General features: G+C 37.3%; 2 protein-coding genes across 3 annotated transcripts in view; one reads left to right on the top strand and one right to left on the bottom strand.

Annotated features, from left to right (window-relative positions):
• LOC130177955 (SH3 domain-binding protein 4) overlaps positions 1–16,919 on the bottom strand; it is a 45,078-nt gene extending 28,159 nt beyond the window's left edge. The window contains exon 1 of one of the 2 annotated variants that reach the window (XM_056389980.1): positions 11,983–16,919. The gene's annotated coding sequence lies outside the window, so the exon portion shown is untranslated. Of the gene's footprint in view, positions 1–5,645; positions 5,708–11,982 lie in introns of those variants that run through there. The other variant, XM_056389982.1, reaches the window with a different exon arrangement.
• lrch1 (leucine-rich repeats and calponin homology (CH) domain containing 1) overlaps positions 1–18,198 on the top strand; it is a 313,647-nt gene that overhangs the window by 253,753 nt on the left and 41,696 nt on the right. The gene's annotated exons all lie outside the window — the stretch shown is intronic.

The following is an 18,198-nucleotide window of genomic DNA, read 5'->3' as shown; positions in this document are numbered from 1 at the left end:
GACAGGACACTATATTCTGTATCTGTACAGAGGAGAAGACAGAACATTAATGAGGCCTGAGCCATAAAACTGGTCACTGTACAAGGTCAAAGACGCAACGTCGTTCACCCCACAGCAATAAAAGCATCCTGATGACCAAAAGACTGACTCTGTATTACCCCCCCCCCCCGTGCAGGGGCCGAGTCTGCTGCTGTGAGTTTAAGGACGACTGCTCCTGAGCAGGAAGTGGCTGAGGAGGAAATGCCTTTGTGATGAGAGGCAGCCAGATCTCTGCTGACTCTCCCTGCCTGCCACATTTCCTTCAAAGCACCGCCTTCAACGCATTGTTCTCATCCGCTCGCTCACAGGCCAGGAGGATGTTTAAGACTCAACAGCAAAAAAGATTTCATGTATACTACTCTATACTATCTCCACACGAAAACACGAAACTTAAAGCTCCATATTTTTTTTCTTCTTTTGAGTTTTATTTGAAGTGTTGATCCATCAGAAGATATATTTGTGGTTTTAAAAACCAAAAACCATCTCAGTGTAGTTTTACATCTCCTCTCTCAGGCTTCTCTCTGCAGCTCTAGTAACAACAGGTCGGTGAGCCAATCAGAAGAGAGGAGGCTCTGATCCTCTCTTCTGATTGGCTGACTGTTTTCTGAGTGATCCAATAAAAATATAGCAGATTTCAGGTAAAAACACTCAGAGAAACCAAATCCTGCAAGGTTTGGATGGTGGGTCCAGGTGGGCGGGGCTTGGTGACTGCTTTGTTGTGACATCACAAAGTTCCAGAAGTCCTGACGGCTGGTTTTAAGGCTCAGTTTCTGAATACAGGCTGTGTGCATTTCTCTGTGGACTGAGGCTTTGATACTTTCACAGTATTAATATAGAAGCTAGAGCTGATCTATAATCACACTACACATGGACACAGACCTTTACACTGGAGGAGCTTTAAAGAATAAAGTGCAAACTGCCTGCTGAACATCACTTTAGTCAGTCTGGTGTCCTGTTAATACTGGACAACAAGCACTCATATTTTGTGAAACTTTAAAATTGGATCTTGTTAGAAATTTGTGTTTTTGTACCGATGCAACACGAATGTTATGGTTCATCAGTGTTTGATATTCAATGCTGTACCTAAGCCATTTTTATCGTTTGTTAAGAATAAATCCAAATGAAAGTGCAAAGAAACGTCTTTAAGTCATGAGTTGCACTGAACATGTTTGTTAGGACACATGCGATGTATCCTTGTGAGAGAGAATATAAACAGAACTGTGTTTGTTTACAAGAAAACTCCGCAGGGCACCTTTAAATAGCACTTTACATAATGCTGTGACAACAACACAAACCTCAGAAAAATGAATATTTCTGCACAATAAAGACAGACACACCATCCAGTTTAATATCTGGTTGTCATGTGATTCTGTTTTAGATTTTGAAATGAAAACAAAGCAGGCTTTCATTATGTGTGTTTTCTCACCACATGTGGAGTATACAGCAGTTAAACTGATCCCAGCCCTGCTTCACATCCACAGCCACAAACACGCAGAGTCGTCTGCTCCTGTTTCCAGAAAGGGAGAATCTTAGTGGCTGAGGAGCGTCGGCTGAACGAGCTCACGGCTCATCAGATAACGAGGGAAACCCAGGTGCCGTGTTCTCATGCAGCGGCTCAGTGAGAGATGTAAGAACGCAAACAGTCTCATACTGAGTCAACACTGCTGAGGCCTTGAGTGTTTGGGAACAAAGCCCCAGTATCTACGTCCTGGAGCGAGGCGGAGCCACGCTGCACGACACACAGTGACTGTCAGAGATGTGTTTCTGTGCATCTGCAGAGTCACACTCCAACATCACAACCACGCCTTCCAACATCAGCACTGAAATAAAATGCACATGTAAAGGGGCCCTGTGGCGTTTTCTTCTTCTTACATTCAGTGTCTAGATACTCAGATCAGAAGTGCCGAATGGTTTCCCTCCTTCAAAGTATCATTAAAGCCAATCTTGTATAATATTTTGATTATCTGTATTGTTTACATCCATGTTCACTTGTGTGCATTTGGTACAGACAAAACAGAGCCATGTAAAAAAAAAAAAAAACTCCCATCATAACGCTACTAAAGGACAACTAGAATCACCGCGTCACGGTTGTATCCCTCCGCCAACAAGTCAAGCTGCCGGAAATACGGTCACAGCCTCCTCCTCTGTTCCTGAGTTACAGCGTTTAATAATGTCCAGAAGTGTTTTCACAGAACATTATGATGTCACAGTGAAGTTGACGTACAACCAATTAGACATTTGTTGTTAAATCGTGGCATGAATAACATGAAGTCTTGAGTTATGGCCAAAATGGTGTTTTGTGAAGTCACCGTGACCTTTTACCTTTGACCTTTAGCGACCAAATTCTAATCATTTCATCCTTGACTCCATGTCGACAATTGTGGCAAATTTGAAGAAATTCCCGCACGGTTACTAAGATATTGTGTCCATGAGAATGGAACCAACAACCCCCGAAAACACGACGCCTCCAGACCCAGAACGAAAACAGAACATGGCACCTTTAAGATTAACGACTCATTTCATTGACGAGGGTACCTATGTATCATTTAAGGTGAATAACTCACTTCAAACAGTCCAAACCCCAAATATATTCAGTATACCTTCAGCTGGTTTCCTCTGTGGGAACATTTCCATTAATCAGGGAACTGTTTCTGAAACTTCTCCTGCACAATCAACAGAAGAAGAGTGTGTTCTGTTCTCACACACATCACATTAATCTCCTCCTCTGTGCATATGTTACCTTGTGTTGCTGCAGCCTTTACATTAATCAGACACCAGTCGGTTCAGGCCGTGTTGATATGGAAATGTTACTAGGTAAGACAAACATCTCGCTTGTTCGGAAGCGACACATTAAACTGACATCAGATTAATGTGTGGTGCACGTCTGAAAAAGGCCTTTACTTCTTGGTGGCAATTAAGCTCCAAACACAAACCTGAGCACAGCTTCATTCACACAGTCACCAGCAATGAGAGCCACTAAAAACAATATAAAGATCTGGTTGTTGTTGATGCCAAGAGCAACTGCAGCAGCAAAGCAAAGAAACAAAGAGAGAAACCTCTGCGTGTCTCTCGTCACACGATGACTGTGTTGTTGTGTCCTCATGTGAAAGTTACGTCTCCATCAATCCATCACCGGCCTAATTTTAGATGTGAAAATGGAAACAGGAATGGGATATTGGGACTTTCAGTTCCTGAGTTGGGTTCCTGCAGCTACTTGGCTGAAAACAGGCAGATTATATAAAAACAGAGAAAAGGCAGCAAATCCTCACTGAAGCTCGAACCAGCTAAAAAACATGTTGGTGGAGTAGGATTCCAACAAATAAGATAAAAAAAAAAAGACATGGTGTCGCCTCTTTCACATGACGGTAATTCAGATAAAGAAACAAAAAAAACAAAGTGGACTGACCCTGTATGAGCTGCCAGCTCCACTGAGAGGACAGATCGCATCCCAGCCACAAACCATATTCATTATTTCACACTGTCAGAGCCGTCAGGATTCAGCTCCTGATAGCCCGAGGTTACAGCCTGAAAACCAGCTGCCTCATCTGAGACAAACCCACAAACATGTAGACTAAGACTTTTCAGAGCAGCTTTTTGTTGACGTGCAAACTCTCCTCACGGTGGTATGTTGCTGACCAGGGGCAATAAACTGTGCGTTGGGCTGCAAAAAACAAACACCTCTTGCTCCGTCAGTCAGTGCGTGTACATATTTACGAATGTTTATTCTAGATTCTACAGTTGTGGACACCGGTTTTGTTTGGTTTGTTTTCCCTCTTGAGAAACGGCTTCAGCTCTGTCAGCGCTGCAGCAGCTGCACACATCATTCATCCCTTTACTTCACAATATAAACATACCAAGGTGGAATGGCTGCAGGGATAAAGTGAGGAGGAATGCGAGGAATGTGTCGAGCTCCAAATGAAATCATGCATTATTCAAGCGAAGGAGGACGAAAGGAAAAATGTAGAACTTATCATTCTTTTGACGACAAAGAGACAAAGAGAAGGTTAGAGATCACGTTCGACTGTCATTCACGGCCTTTATCGGGAAATTCATTGGGCTGCTTTTCGTTGTTGCCAGTCTTGTCACGATTCTGAAAACAATGGCTTTTTACACACACACACACGCCTATCCCCCAACCACACCACCCATCCCACACACACACACACACACACACACACACACAACACACACACACACACACACTTCAACAAGACTAGATTGCAGCCGTGCTAGCAGTCAGCTGTGAGGCTGTAATCTTCTACACATCAGACGACCACATCAAGTTTTTTAAAACCCTGATCCGAGTCCTTGAATATCGACTATCCGCTGAAACCAAGACTAATCTGATACTCCTGATTGAAAACACTAAAGCTGACACACTTCAATTATTGATTTTATACAAATAAAAGTTTAACTGGGAGAATCTGACTCCTGATATTGACATTAATCAATCAGCTACACAGAAGACGAGTCAGTTTGTTGGAGTTGCTCAGACTGCAGGTGAACGACCTGCGTGTCCTTTAACCTGCTTAAAGCGCAATTTGAGTAAAATAAAAAATGAGTCATTTCAAAAAAACTCACAAATATGCAAAGTATTGCTTTGTCGAATAGAAAACCACCTCACATGAACGTGTAATATTTTTTTGCGATAAGTGAAATGAAAACACTTTTTATCCACATTTAAGTCACATGACATCCCTGATACGAGGCCGCTGCCAGATAAAGGGGGTTTCTGTCATTATTCCTTCGATTGAATATTACAACAGCTGCTGCGGTGGATGCAACCGTCCCGACACTTAGAAGATGCTGGAAATCTGTCGCCATATTTAACTGGAACGATATCGCGAGAGGAGAAAACGCAGCTTTACTTACATAACATCACTCAATGGAAACACAAGCCATTTGTAACGGAAAACTGCGACAGAAATGCAGCTGTTGGACATTGAAAAACCGGGTTTGGACCTGATACTGATGTTTAGGGTCGACTCAGTACATCCTTACACACAATACAACTGAGGGATGACTGAACCTTTCTTATTCTTAACCTCCAGACTCATCGCCCACACCTCTGATTTCTTCAACAATTCAACACAAGCTTGTAGGCGGGCGAAGGACAGGGGTGTTTATCTTCTTGCAACACCAGCTAGCTACCTCGCTACATCTCTGACAATTAGCCACAGAGACATTTTCACAGAAAAGCACGGATGAGATGGACACGGCCGTAACTCACTATTCAGAAATAACAACTCTTAAATCAGCACGTTTCTTTGATCATTGTGAAACCTGAACGTTAACATAAGATGCTAAGTTCACATACGAAACAAGCTACATACATCTCACAGAGGCTAACAGGAACTCAGTCTTAACTCTGAGAGGTGGAGCTTTTGACCTGTTGGTGAGGGTCACTAATGTCTGCAGGATTTATCCTCTGGGAACCATGAATGTCTCTAAAAAAAGAATCGTGGCAATCAATCTGAAAGTCACCTTATTTAACCTTTAACACTGCATCCCTTTCTCCATCAACCCTTGACCTCCAGACCAACAGACTCTCCGACAGACATTGACGACCCTTCAGCCACAGAGATAGCAGAGAGAGTAACACTTACACCTGTGATGGAGCTCTCGGTTAAAACGAACTGATAAAAGGTGTGTATCCGTCCTGATAACAGGTCGAGATGACTCACAGGCAACAGTGAACGCTCACTCCGGCATCCAGCTGATGCCAAGCATGAGGGAGGGTGAGGGATGGGGGTTGTTCGGGAAAGACTCCAGGATGACTCACCCCTGGTATAATGGCTGGCATGAGTGGTGGCCCTGGGCTCGGGGGGTAAAGGCGAGTGAGGTGGCGGCGGGTGGTTTGGCGGTGACCAGCTGCCAACCACCAGCCGTGCCCTCGCTGTCATAACTCGTGCTGTAATCAGCTGGAGCTGAGCTTCAGCGACACCGGGAGACGCACATTCACCCCTGGAGGGGAGGAGGGGTGGTGACGGTGGTGGGGGGTGGTGACGCTTATCTGGAATCACATGCATTCATTCAAACAATGAAGTCTATTCAGGTCCAGCTGCAGCCAAAGATCTGGCCCTCAGTGATGGAGGGATGGAGCAGGTTTTTACTCAGAGTGATGAAACAGATTCATACACTGAGGTCAAGCTCAGTCCAGCAAGTACGATGTCCGTGTTAAACACCGTTCACCTTCACGTTAATCAAATCTTCACCATGATCCAAAGTGTCGCTGCTGCTGCTGTTTTTACAGTAAACAGTAAAAAGACGGCTGGTAAACACTGAGGAGGAGACGCTTGTGTTGCGGATAAAGACTGCCAATAAAAACATGATGTGAACACATCAGATATTTTCTCTTCTGTGAAGATGTTAGTTTCTGTCGAAGGCACTGATTTCTTCTTTTGTGCAATAGAAAACTTACATCATGACATTTGTCTTAAAAGTGTCTTAAAATGATTTTAAAGACACTAACTTTTCTATTGAAGGATATTTCTGTCACACACTTACTTCAAGGATAAGTCTGATGATACAATAAACTTTTCTTATTGGCTGCGAAAAGATCAAAACCATCAATGAAGTGCTTCTACTAACAAGTGTCTGTGTGTGTATCCAGAGCCTGATATCTCTGTGCCAGAGCTCCATTGTTGTCCAGAGGCTATTAAAACACATCAGACATGTTCCTTCGTTATCATGAACACACACACACACACACACACACTGCAGTTTATTTTGACTGCTGCCTCAAATACTCACTACAGCACCAAATGTGGATTAATCCACCGCTGAAAATAGTCCCGAACAATTATACCATTTACTCCTGTGGAGTAACGTTTGTTAAAGAGCACAGTGAGCAGCTGTTTGGGCAAATTACTGAAACTATATATTTCTGTTCCTACTGAAAACGCAATGATAAAGATTTACATCTTCAGTTGGCACCAATGGGATTTGAGCTGAGAGCCACAGACAGAGGAGGGAAGTCAGAAACTATTGAGGCATACACTAACACATTGTTGCTTTTGGTCTTTTCATTGAGTTGATGAGCATAAAAAAATATATATAGAATATTTCAGGTTTATCCTCTAAGTTAAATCTGACATTTTGGGGAATACACTTACTGTTTTTATGCCGAGAGCTAGATGAGAAAATCAATACCTTTCTCGTTTTAAATATGAAGCTGGAGCCAGGATGCAACTAGCTTAGCTTAGCTTAGCATAAACACTGGAAGCAGGTGGAAACAGCTAGCATGGCCCCAAAGTTCAAAAATAAAAACCTACCAGAATCTCTGAAGCTCCATAATGAATTCAAGGTGTGGACAAGACCTTAAGACCCAAACGAACAAACATGCTAACCTCCCTCTCCATGGAAACCATGCTCCTTGGCAACTGAGCAAAATTTCATCCACTTTGGAAAACTGCAAGGTCTGGTTGAAAGCTCCAGGGAAAAAATAAAAAAGCTGTGTGTGTGTGTGTGTGTGTGTGTGTGTGTGTGTGTGTGTGTGTGTGTGTGTACCTTGAGTCTGGATGTTTCTGTCTGTCTCCTGTTTCAAAGGTCAACAGTGAAACTCCATGCTCTATTTCTGGTTTGTTATCAATGACACAATGGTCGCGGATTAGTTATCTCAGTCTGAATTTGAATAGATTTACACAGTGTCAACACATGAATGGAAACTAGATTCAGTGATGTAAAACACTGTGTACGCTTCAAAACAGCAAGGCGGCAACTAACCATCGTTTTCATTATCAATTAATCTGCCAATTATTTTTCCCACAGACCGAGGTGATGTCTTCAAACACTTTACACTCGAATGTGACAAAGAAAAACATGATCTCTTCACATTTTAGAGGCTTAAAATGACTAAAATAACCGTTTGAGTATCAAAATGTATTTTATAAAAGTCACGTGATTTATTGCCGATGTTTCAGCAACATTCAGAAACATCGGTGTGTCTCTTTTATGATCTAAAAATGTGTTATTCAAAGTCAATGACAGAATTAAATGTGTATAAAATCTTTTGTAATGGTATCACAGTTGTGATACTGTAGAACCATCTTTTAATCAATCTGGGACATTAGTCTTTGCTGCCATTAATTATTTCAAACTTCATTATTTAATTAAGTTATGTTAAAAGAAAAAATACGTCAGAAACGTGTAATTACTGCTCATGTAATTGTTTCTTAATTAAAAAATAAATGCATCATTAGATGAGCATGAAAAGGACAAATTTTATTATAAAGTTAGAGCCTAAATGAAGGTTTATCTCTCATTTTCTCCCCCTCCTTCCTTGTGTAACCCTCAGTGTGTGTGTTCAGCTGTATGTTGAGCGAGTCACGATCGCGGCGCCCGGCCCAGTGTGAGACGCTTTTAAATCAAACATACAGTGTCCATGTATTATTCAATAAGTAAATTATGTGAGAAGTAAACACATCTGTGGTTGTGATACCACATCCAAGCTACATCCAATCTATGAGAAACTGACTGCTGTTGTTGAGAGTGCTGGGAAATCACCCAGTTCATGACTTCTTATGAAAATATCAGATCCTCTTCTCATATCAAACAACCTTAGCTGCCTTTTTCAAATGTGCTTTTGTTTCAGAAACAACTGGTTTCCATTTATTTCAGTGCAATCTGAACTTCAACTTGCAATTATGCCTGTTTTATCTGATATTAACCCTGAAGTAACTAATATAAGAGATTTTTGTGGCCACTAGGAGGCAGCAGAAACAAGTTGTGAACACAACATTAACATATTATCTCATTTAAAGTTGATACGCTGAACTACTGCTTATTTCCACATCCAGCAGTTACAGATCAACATGATGCTTCATGTGTTACGGTCGCCAGTGTTCCCTCTCTTTTAGCTCTAGGTTAGCTTTTTATTTTGTCCATCTGTTTGTGGTTTTCTACTATTTCTCATTCCTTATGTTGAAAAGCAAAAAGTACAAAATCATTCATCATTTTGAAAACACCCTGTTGTCATGAGTCTATAGCCGTGTTAGCAGCTCTGTTTACACTGGTACTTTGAGCTAAATGCTAATGCTAAGACACTAACAATGATGTTAACATCCTAATGTTTAGCAGGTACAAAGTTTAGCATGCTAACATTCGCTAACAAAACACCAAGTGCAGCTGAGGTTGATGGGGATTTCAACATTTTTGTGGGTATTTGGTTACAAAACCAGAGTACTGCACGAATTAAAGCAGGTATTTGTAAGTTTTCAGCTTCAGCCATCTTTGTGTTTATAATACAAGAGGTTATGATACGTCTTCAGGGCAGACTGAAGGCTGCAGTGAGTCGCTATCAGAAAGACAAGACGGGCCGGGGCTAGCTGGTTAGCATGCTAACTTCAGCAGAAGAAAAGAAGTGATAGAAACAAGAGTTAATATTGGTGTTTGTTTCCACCTCTGGAGACAGATGTTGGTGAGTAAAGGAATGAAGTTTGATGCTGACCTCACATTTATTCTAGACTGGTAACTAAACAGCTGCTAATGCTAACGTAACATTAAAAGTGCTAAACTTTAAGTCAGAGGATCACTTAAGTTACTGAAGTTCATATGGAGGGGAACACGAATGTGTGGGTCATATGTCACGGTAATCCATCCAGTATTTGAGACCACACTGCCATGCCTCAAGCCGCACTGTTGACAATATGAATTCAGTATTCAGTACTGAGTCAAAGCAGCGAGACTCCAACAGAGCAGGAGCTCAAGCACAGGTTGTAAACAAGCTCCCAGTTTAACCTGAAAGGTGCATAATAATCCAAAACTGCACAGGAAAACTGTGAGAGCAAAGTTACAGCAGGTCAAAGTTGAAGCAGGAAGTAAACTGTGATGGATGTTGACAAAAGACAAATTTTTACATTTTAACGCTCACATTTGTTTTCTCTTACAGATAATTTTGTTTAGCTCAAAGGTCTGGGCTCGGTTTGAATCCTGACTGTCTGAAAGCTTGCGATGAATAACAGTTTCACTGGTGTCGCAATAAAGTGGTATTGACACACAAACCGCGGTCAAAACTATGAATATGAGTCAGGATATTTCTTTCAAAATAAAAGTGGCCTCAAAGGGCCAAGTTTTACCGAGGGGAACAAACCCAGCAGGTCGCTGTCAGATATCGACTAAACCACTTAACGTGGTATGTGTGGAGAACAGCGGGTCAGCTTAGAGAAGAGGAGGAGGAAAAAGTCAGGAGACTTGGCCTCAGCATGTTAACAGCTTTTCTCTCCTCTGCTGCTGCTGCTGGGAAACACATGAAGGATCAGCAACAACTGTTACTGAGTGATTCTCACTTTGTAGACGATCAATTCAAACACAACACACTCGTCTTCCTGGGGTCTGTAGTCATGTGGTACAGGACCCATAATCCACTCTGATAAAAGGACTCTATCACTTACATATAGTTTATACTCTGTCTTTGTCATATTTTAAACTTTATTGTAATAAATGTTTTATAGGCTGATTTTTATGTTATTCATCCTTACTTTTCTTCATTATAAATGACATTATTAAATTCAAAGTGTAATTATAGTATTTATTGCTTTGTCTAAATTGTTTTCCATTCATTTTATGTAACTTCAGTTATCTATTTTTGTCTTTATTGTATTTAATGTTGTTCAAATGCATTTCTCAGTCATATATTTAGCACTTCAAGATGTCTCTGTGTTATGGTGCCATACAAATAAACCTGCCTTTCCTAACCTTAAGTCAAATTAAATACTTATGTTGTATCTGTGTTTTTACCTGTAATTATTTTTTGTAATTATATTTCCATTGAATTTAGTTTAAAAAAAGATTTTTAAAATGTGACTTTTGTTCAAGTATAATAAAATATAATAGATCTTTTTTTTTTAAATAACATAATTTGAAGCACACTTGGCAAAAATAGGCACTTTTTAACCTTTAAAATGAAACATAAGAACCTGAATAATGAATAATGTTCTGTAAAGTTTATCAGAGCCCAATGTGACGTCTTCAAATGTCTTGCTTTGTCTCACCATGATTCAGTTTACTGTCATTAAGAGCCAGAAAAGTATCAAATATTCACATTTACGAAGCCGATTGATTTTCTGTCAATCAGCTAATCCATTCACTAATCATTCCTAGCTCTAATCTTCATCCTCCCTCCTCTTCCTCCTTTGTATTTCCTCTGGCTGCAGGCTTCCACTCACACTCCCACAGTCTCAGTCTGAAATCTTCTGTGGCCCTGTTTCCTGAACGCAGCAGCAGCAGCAGCAGCCTGTAGCTACTGTGGTGGTGATGAAGATTAAGACGATGATGATGATGATGATGATGATGATGATGATGATGATGATGATGATGAGTGGTGTTAAATCCTCACTTGAAATCAGTGTTGTGTTATTTAATGCCATGGCAACCAGGCAACCACAGTCCCACTCCAGCTACGGCCAGAGACCGTTACACCGTGTTCGGCGGCGGCGGCGGCGGCACAGTGACACTGAACGGACCCGCTCAATATGTGACATTAACCACAGCTTCACGTCTCTCACACGTAAACCGCGTTCACAGAAGACTTTTGATGACATCAGAGAAGAAGAAGAAGAAGAAGAAGAAGAGAAGCCGCTGTTAATCACACACAGCCGTTACTGTAGTTTTTACTGCAGGTACAGTTAGACCCGCGGACTGTGTCTCTGTGGGACTTGGAGCGGTCCAACAAAAGCAGCGAGACACGAAGAGAAAAAAAAAAGAGACAAAACGAAGCTCAACACTTCCTCTCTGTTCACATTACACACTTAAAAAACACATCGGGAATCCAACCCGGAGCAGTTTGGTGTCGACTAACCGTCGTTTTCTCCCCTCACAGTCCCGCAAATATGTGACACTGTGGCCAGAAAGTAAGAAAAAAAAAGTTGGAGGCTTCAGGATTTAGGCGGAGCTGCTCCAACACTGACGGAGAAGAAGAAGAAGAAGAAGAAGGTGGCAGCTTACCTGGAGGAGGAGAAGAAGAAGAAGTCTTGTTTTGTCCCATGAAGAAAGCGAGTCAGTTTCCCCGTCGAGCTCCCTCCTGGATGTGTGTGTGTGAGTATGTGTGTGTGTGAGTGTGTGTGTGTGTGTCAGTGTGTGTGTGAGTGAGTGAGTGTGTGTGTGTGTGTGTGTGTGTGTGTGTGTGTGTGTGTGTGTGTGCGGATCCACCGTGTCCTCCTCCTGGAGGAGAGCAGCCGAGCTCCGGCTGATGTCACCGGGACAGGGAGGGGCCTCACCGGGACACATTTCCATAAGGACATGATGTCACTTCACTGGTTCAAACGACTCTGACTCCACACACAGAAGAAGCCCGGGTTAAATACAGGGAAATACGTTTAATTATCACGGACTAATGGTGAAGGATCTGTGGGACCAGACTCTCACACAGGGCAACAGCTCCCCCAGAAATACACAACCAGACTGATAAACTCACAGCAGCTGCACGGAGTATAACTAAATACATTTAGCTAGAGTTTAGAGTTAGGGTACTTTTATTTTATTTAACTCATGTTGTTCTACTTCTACTTCACAACAGTTCAGAGCGAAATTTTTACATTGAAATACATATAGTTTATAAAGTTTATAAATCCTTTATGGCTTGTTGCAAAAAACAGAGGTTTGGATTCTTCATCATGTTTCATAAGTCTATGAATTATTTGAGGCACAAATAGGTAATATTATCTGATATTTTACAAAACATATCACATTCTTAAAAAAGTAAAATCTGACAAGTTGAGCTTACTTTTAAAATAAAATAGGAAACTAAAGAAAAGTAATGCATTCACTTGCATTCACAAAACAATCTGTTTTATTTTTTGTTTTTCTCAAAGCTTCCATAGTTTCCTTTCCATCCCTTTGGACTGCGAGAGGAACCTGGAAAAAAACCACACAGGCACAGGGGGAACATGCAACTCCACACAAAAAGGGCCAAAGCCGGGGGCCCAAACCCAGAACCTTCTCACTGTAAGACTACAGTTCTAACCATTGTACCACCATGATACCCCATAAAAAAGTCATAGTACAGTAGGGCATAAAAACATCATAGAGGCATAAAAATGTAATTCATGAAAACATATTAGTATAATGAGACCGAAAAGTAAAAAAAAAAATCATAATTATAAAATTGTAAAAATTATAATATGATATATAAACACCATAGTATAATGAGGCATAATTACGTGAAAACCTTCATAGTATAATGAGGCGTAAAAAGCCATCTTATAAGCAAAGCGAGAACAAGAAAAGGAGCAGGAATAAAACTCAGAACCTTCTCACTGAGAAACAACAGCTCTATCCACTACAGCAACATACTGTTCCATGTAAACTTCATACTAGAGTGAGCAATAAAAACATCGTAATATATTAAGGTATCAAAAGTCATAATATGATGATACATAAAAATGTAAAAAAAAAAAATATTCATAGTATAATAAGGCATGAAAAGTCATAATATAGTAAGGCATAAAAAGTAATTGTTTTAGCAAAGGAGAGATACGTCATAGTATATTAAGAAATAAATAGGTCAAAAACGTCATAGTATAGTAAGGGATAAGAACATCAAAAAACTTCATGATATACTAAGGTATAAAAATACATGACTATGTGACAGTATAGTAAGAAATAAAAATGTCAAAAATCATCATAGGATTTTAAAACATAAAAACATCATAGTAAAGTAAGGCATAAAAATGTAATAAAATATCATAGTATAATGAGGCATAAAAATGCATGAGAATGTCACAGTAAATTAAGAAATAAAAATGTCAAACACCATCATACAAAGAGTCATAGTATAGTAAGGTGTAAAAATGTCATACTATAGTAAGGCATAAAAATGTCAAAAAACATCATAGTATAATAAGGCATAAAAATGTAAAAAAAACGTCATACTATAATGAGGCATAAAAACATCATAGTATAATAAGGCATAAAAAGGTAATAGTATAATAAGGCATAAAAACGTCAAAAAAGGTCAAAAAAAGGTCATAATATAATAAGGCATAAAAACGTAATAGAATAATAAAGCATAAAAACGTAATAATACGCCATAATGTAATATGGCACTAAAATGTCAAAAAATGTCATAGTATGATGAAGCATAAGAACATCATAGTATACTGAGGCATGAAATCGTCAAAACGTCATAGTATAGTAAGGCATAAAAACATCAAAAAATGTCATAGTATAGTAAGGCATAAAGACATCAAAAAACGTCATAGTATAATAAGGCATAAAAACGTCATAGTATAGTAAGGCATAAAACATCGAAAAACTTCATAGTATAATAAGGCATAAAAATGTCATAGTATAGTAATGCATAAAAACGTAATAATACGCCATGATACAATAAGGCATAAAAATGTCAAAAAAAGTCATAGAATAATGAAGCATAAAGATGTCAAAAATTTTCATGATAAAATGAGGCATAAAAGCGTCAAAAAACGTCATAGTATAGTAAGGCATTAAAATGTCATAGTATAATAAGGCATAAAAACGTCATAGTATAATAAGGCATGAAAACATCAAAAAACGTCATAGTATAATGAGGCATAAAAACGTCATAGTATAATAAGGCATAAAAACATCAAAAAACGTCATAGTATAGGAAGGCATAAAAAAGTCAAAAAATGGCATACTATAATGAGGCATGAAAACGTCATAGTATAATGAGGCATAAAAACATAAAAAAACGTCATAGTATAGTAAGGCACAAAAAAGTCAAAAAATAACATACTATAATGAGGCAGGAAAACGTCATAGTATAATGAGGCATAAAAACATAAAAAAATGTCATAGTATAGTAAGGCATAAAAACGTCAAAAAACGTCATAGAATAATAAAGCATAAAACGTCAAAAAATGTCATAGTATAATGAGGCATCAAAATGTCAAAAAACGTCATAGTATAGTAAGGCATAAAAACGTCATAGTATAATAAGGCATGAAAACATCAAAAAACGTCATAGTATAGTAAGACATAAAATGTCAAAAACTGTCATAGTATAATAAGGCTTAAAAACGTCATATTGTAGTAAGGCATAAAAACATCAAAAAACTTCATAGTATAATGAGGCATAAAAACGTCATAGTATAATAAGGCATAAAAACATCAAAAAACGTCATAGTATAGTAAGGCATAAAAAAGTAAAAAAATGGCATACTATAATAAGGCATGACAACGTCATAGTATAATGAGGCATAAAAATGTCATAGTATAATGAGGCATAAAAATATAAAAAAAAGTCATAGTATAGTAAGGCATAAAAAAGGTAAAAAAATGTCATAATATAATAAAGCATAAAAACGTTAAAAAACGTCATACTATATTGAGGCATGAAAACGTCATAGTATAATAAGGCATAAAAACATAAACAAAAGTCATAGTATAGTAAGGCATAAAAACGTCAAAAAACGTCATAGAATAATAAAGCATAAAACGTCAAAAAATTTCATAGTATAATGAGGCATCAAAATATCAAAAAACGTCATAGTATAGTAAGGCATAAAAACGTCAAAAAACATCATAGAATAATAAAGCATAAAACGTCAAAAAATTTCATAATATAATGAGGCATCAAAATATCAAAAAACGTCATAGCATAGTAAGGCATAAAAACATAAAAAAAACGTCATAGTATGATAAAGTATAAAAACGTCATAGTATAATAAGGCATAAGAACGTAATAATACGCCATAATGTAATATGGCACTAAAACGTCAAAAAATGTCATAGTATGATAAAGCATAAGAACATCATAGTGTACTAAGGCATAAAATCGTCAAAACATCTCATAATATAGTAAGGTAGTAAAATGTCAAAAAGCGTCATAGTATAGTAAGGCATAAAAACATCAAAAAATGGCATACTATAATGAGGCATGAAAACGTCATAGTATAATAAGGCATAAATACGTTGAAAAACATCATAGTATAATGAGGCCTAAAAACATTAAAAAATGTCATAGAATAATAAAGCATAAAACGTCAAAAAATGTCATAGTATAATGAGGCATAAAAATGTCAAAAAACGCCATAGTATAATAAGGTATAGAAATATCAAAAAACGTCATAGTATAATGAGGCATAAAAACATCAAAAAACGTCATAGTATAGGAAGGCATAAAACGACAAAAAACGTCATAGTATAATAAGGCATAAAAACATCAAAAAACGTCATAGTATAGTAAGGCATAAAGCATCAAAAAACTTCATAATATAATAATGCATAAAAACGTAATAATACGCCATAATACAATAAAGCATAAAAATGTCAAAAACGTCATAGAATAATGAGGCATAAAAACGTCATAGTATAATAAGGCATGAAAACATCAAAAAACGTCATAGTATAATGAGGCATAAAAACGTCATAGTATAATAAGGCATAAAAACGTCATAGTATAATAAGGCATGAAAACATCAAAAAACGTCATAGTATAGTAATACATAAAATGTCAAAAATTGTCATAGTATAATAAGGCTTAAAAATGTCATATTGTAGTAAGGCATAAAAACATCAAAAAACTTCATAGTATAATGAGGCATAAAAACGTCATAGTATAATAAGGCATAAAAACATCAAAAAACGTCATAGTATAGTAATACATAAAATGTCAAAAACTGTCATAGTATGATAAGGCTTAAAAATGTCATATTGTAGTAAGGCATAAAAACATCAAAAAACTTCATAGTATAATGAGGCATAAAAACGTCATAGTATAATAAGGCATAAAAACATCAAAAAACGTCATAGTATAGTAAAGCATAAAAAAGTCAAAAAATGGCATACTATAATGAGGCATGAAAACGTCATAGTATAATGAGGCATAAAAACATAAAAAAAACGTCATAGTATAGTAAGGCATAAAAACGTTAAAAAATGTCATAGTATAATAAAGCATAAAAACGTTAAAAAACGTCATACTATATTTAGGCATGAAAACGTCAAAAAACGTCATAAAATAATAAAGCATAAAACGTCAAAAAATTTCATAGTATAATGAGGCATCAAAATGTCAAAAAACGCCATAGTATAGTAAGGCATAAAAACGTCAAAAAACATCATAGAATAATAAAGCATAAAACGTCAATAAATTTCATAATATAATGAGGCATCAAAATATCAAAAAACGTCATAGTATAGTAAGGCATAAAAACATAAAAAAAACATCATAGTATGATAAAGTGTAAAAACGTCATAGTATAATAAGGCATAAGAACGTAATAATACGCCATAATGTAATAGGGCACTTAAACGTCAAAAAATGTCATAGTATGATAAAGCATAAGAACATCATAGTGTACTAAGGCATAAAATCGTCAAAACATCTCATAATATAGTAAGGTAGAAAAATGTCAAAAAACGTCATAGTATAGTAAGGCATAAAAACATAAAAAAATGTCATAGAATAATGAAGCATAAAACGTCAAAAAATGTCATAGTATAATGAGGCATAAAAATTTCAAAAACGTCATAGTATAATAAGGCATAGAAATATCAAAAAGCGTCATAGTATAATGAGGCATAAAAATTTCAAAAACGTCATAGTATAATAAGGCATAGAAATATCAAAAAACGTCATAGTATAATGAGGCATAAAAACGTCAAAAAACGTCAAAAAAAGGTCATAGTATAATAAGGCATAAAAACGTAATAATACGCCATAATGTAATATGGCACTAAAATGTCAAAAAATGTCATAGTATGATGAAGCATAAGAACATCATAGTATACTAAGGCATAAAATCGTCAAAACATTTCATAGTATAGTAAGGCATGAATACATCAAAAAACGTCATAGCATAGTACGGCATAAAAACATCAAAAAACATCAAAGTATAATAAGGCATAAAAACGTCATTGTATAATAAGGCATAAAAACATCAAAAAATGCCATAGTATAGCAAAGGATAAAATGTCAAAAAACTTCACAGTATAATGAGGCATAAAAATGTCATAGTATAATAAGGCATAAAAACATCAGAAAAACGTCATACTATAGTAAGGCATAAAGCATCAAAAAACTTCATAGTATAATAATGCATAAAAACGTAATAATACGCCATAATACAATAAGGCATAAAAATGTCAAAAAACGTCATAGAATAATGAAGCTTAAAGATGTCAAAAATTTTCATGATAAAATAAAAAGGCATAAAAACGTCATAGTATAGTAAGGCA

This window comes from Seriola aureovittata, chromosome 11, assembly GCF_021018895.1.
Source record: "Seriola aureovittata isolate HTS-2021-v1 ecotype China chromosome 11, ASM2101889v1, whole genome shotgun sequence".
NCBI classification, from domain to species: domain Eukaryota; kingdom Metazoa; phylum Chordata; class Actinopteri; order Carangiformes; family Carangidae; genus Seriola; species Seriola aureovittata.
Note: the sequence above shows the minus strand (reverse complement) of the source record. Positions and strands in the feature narration are given on the sequence as shown.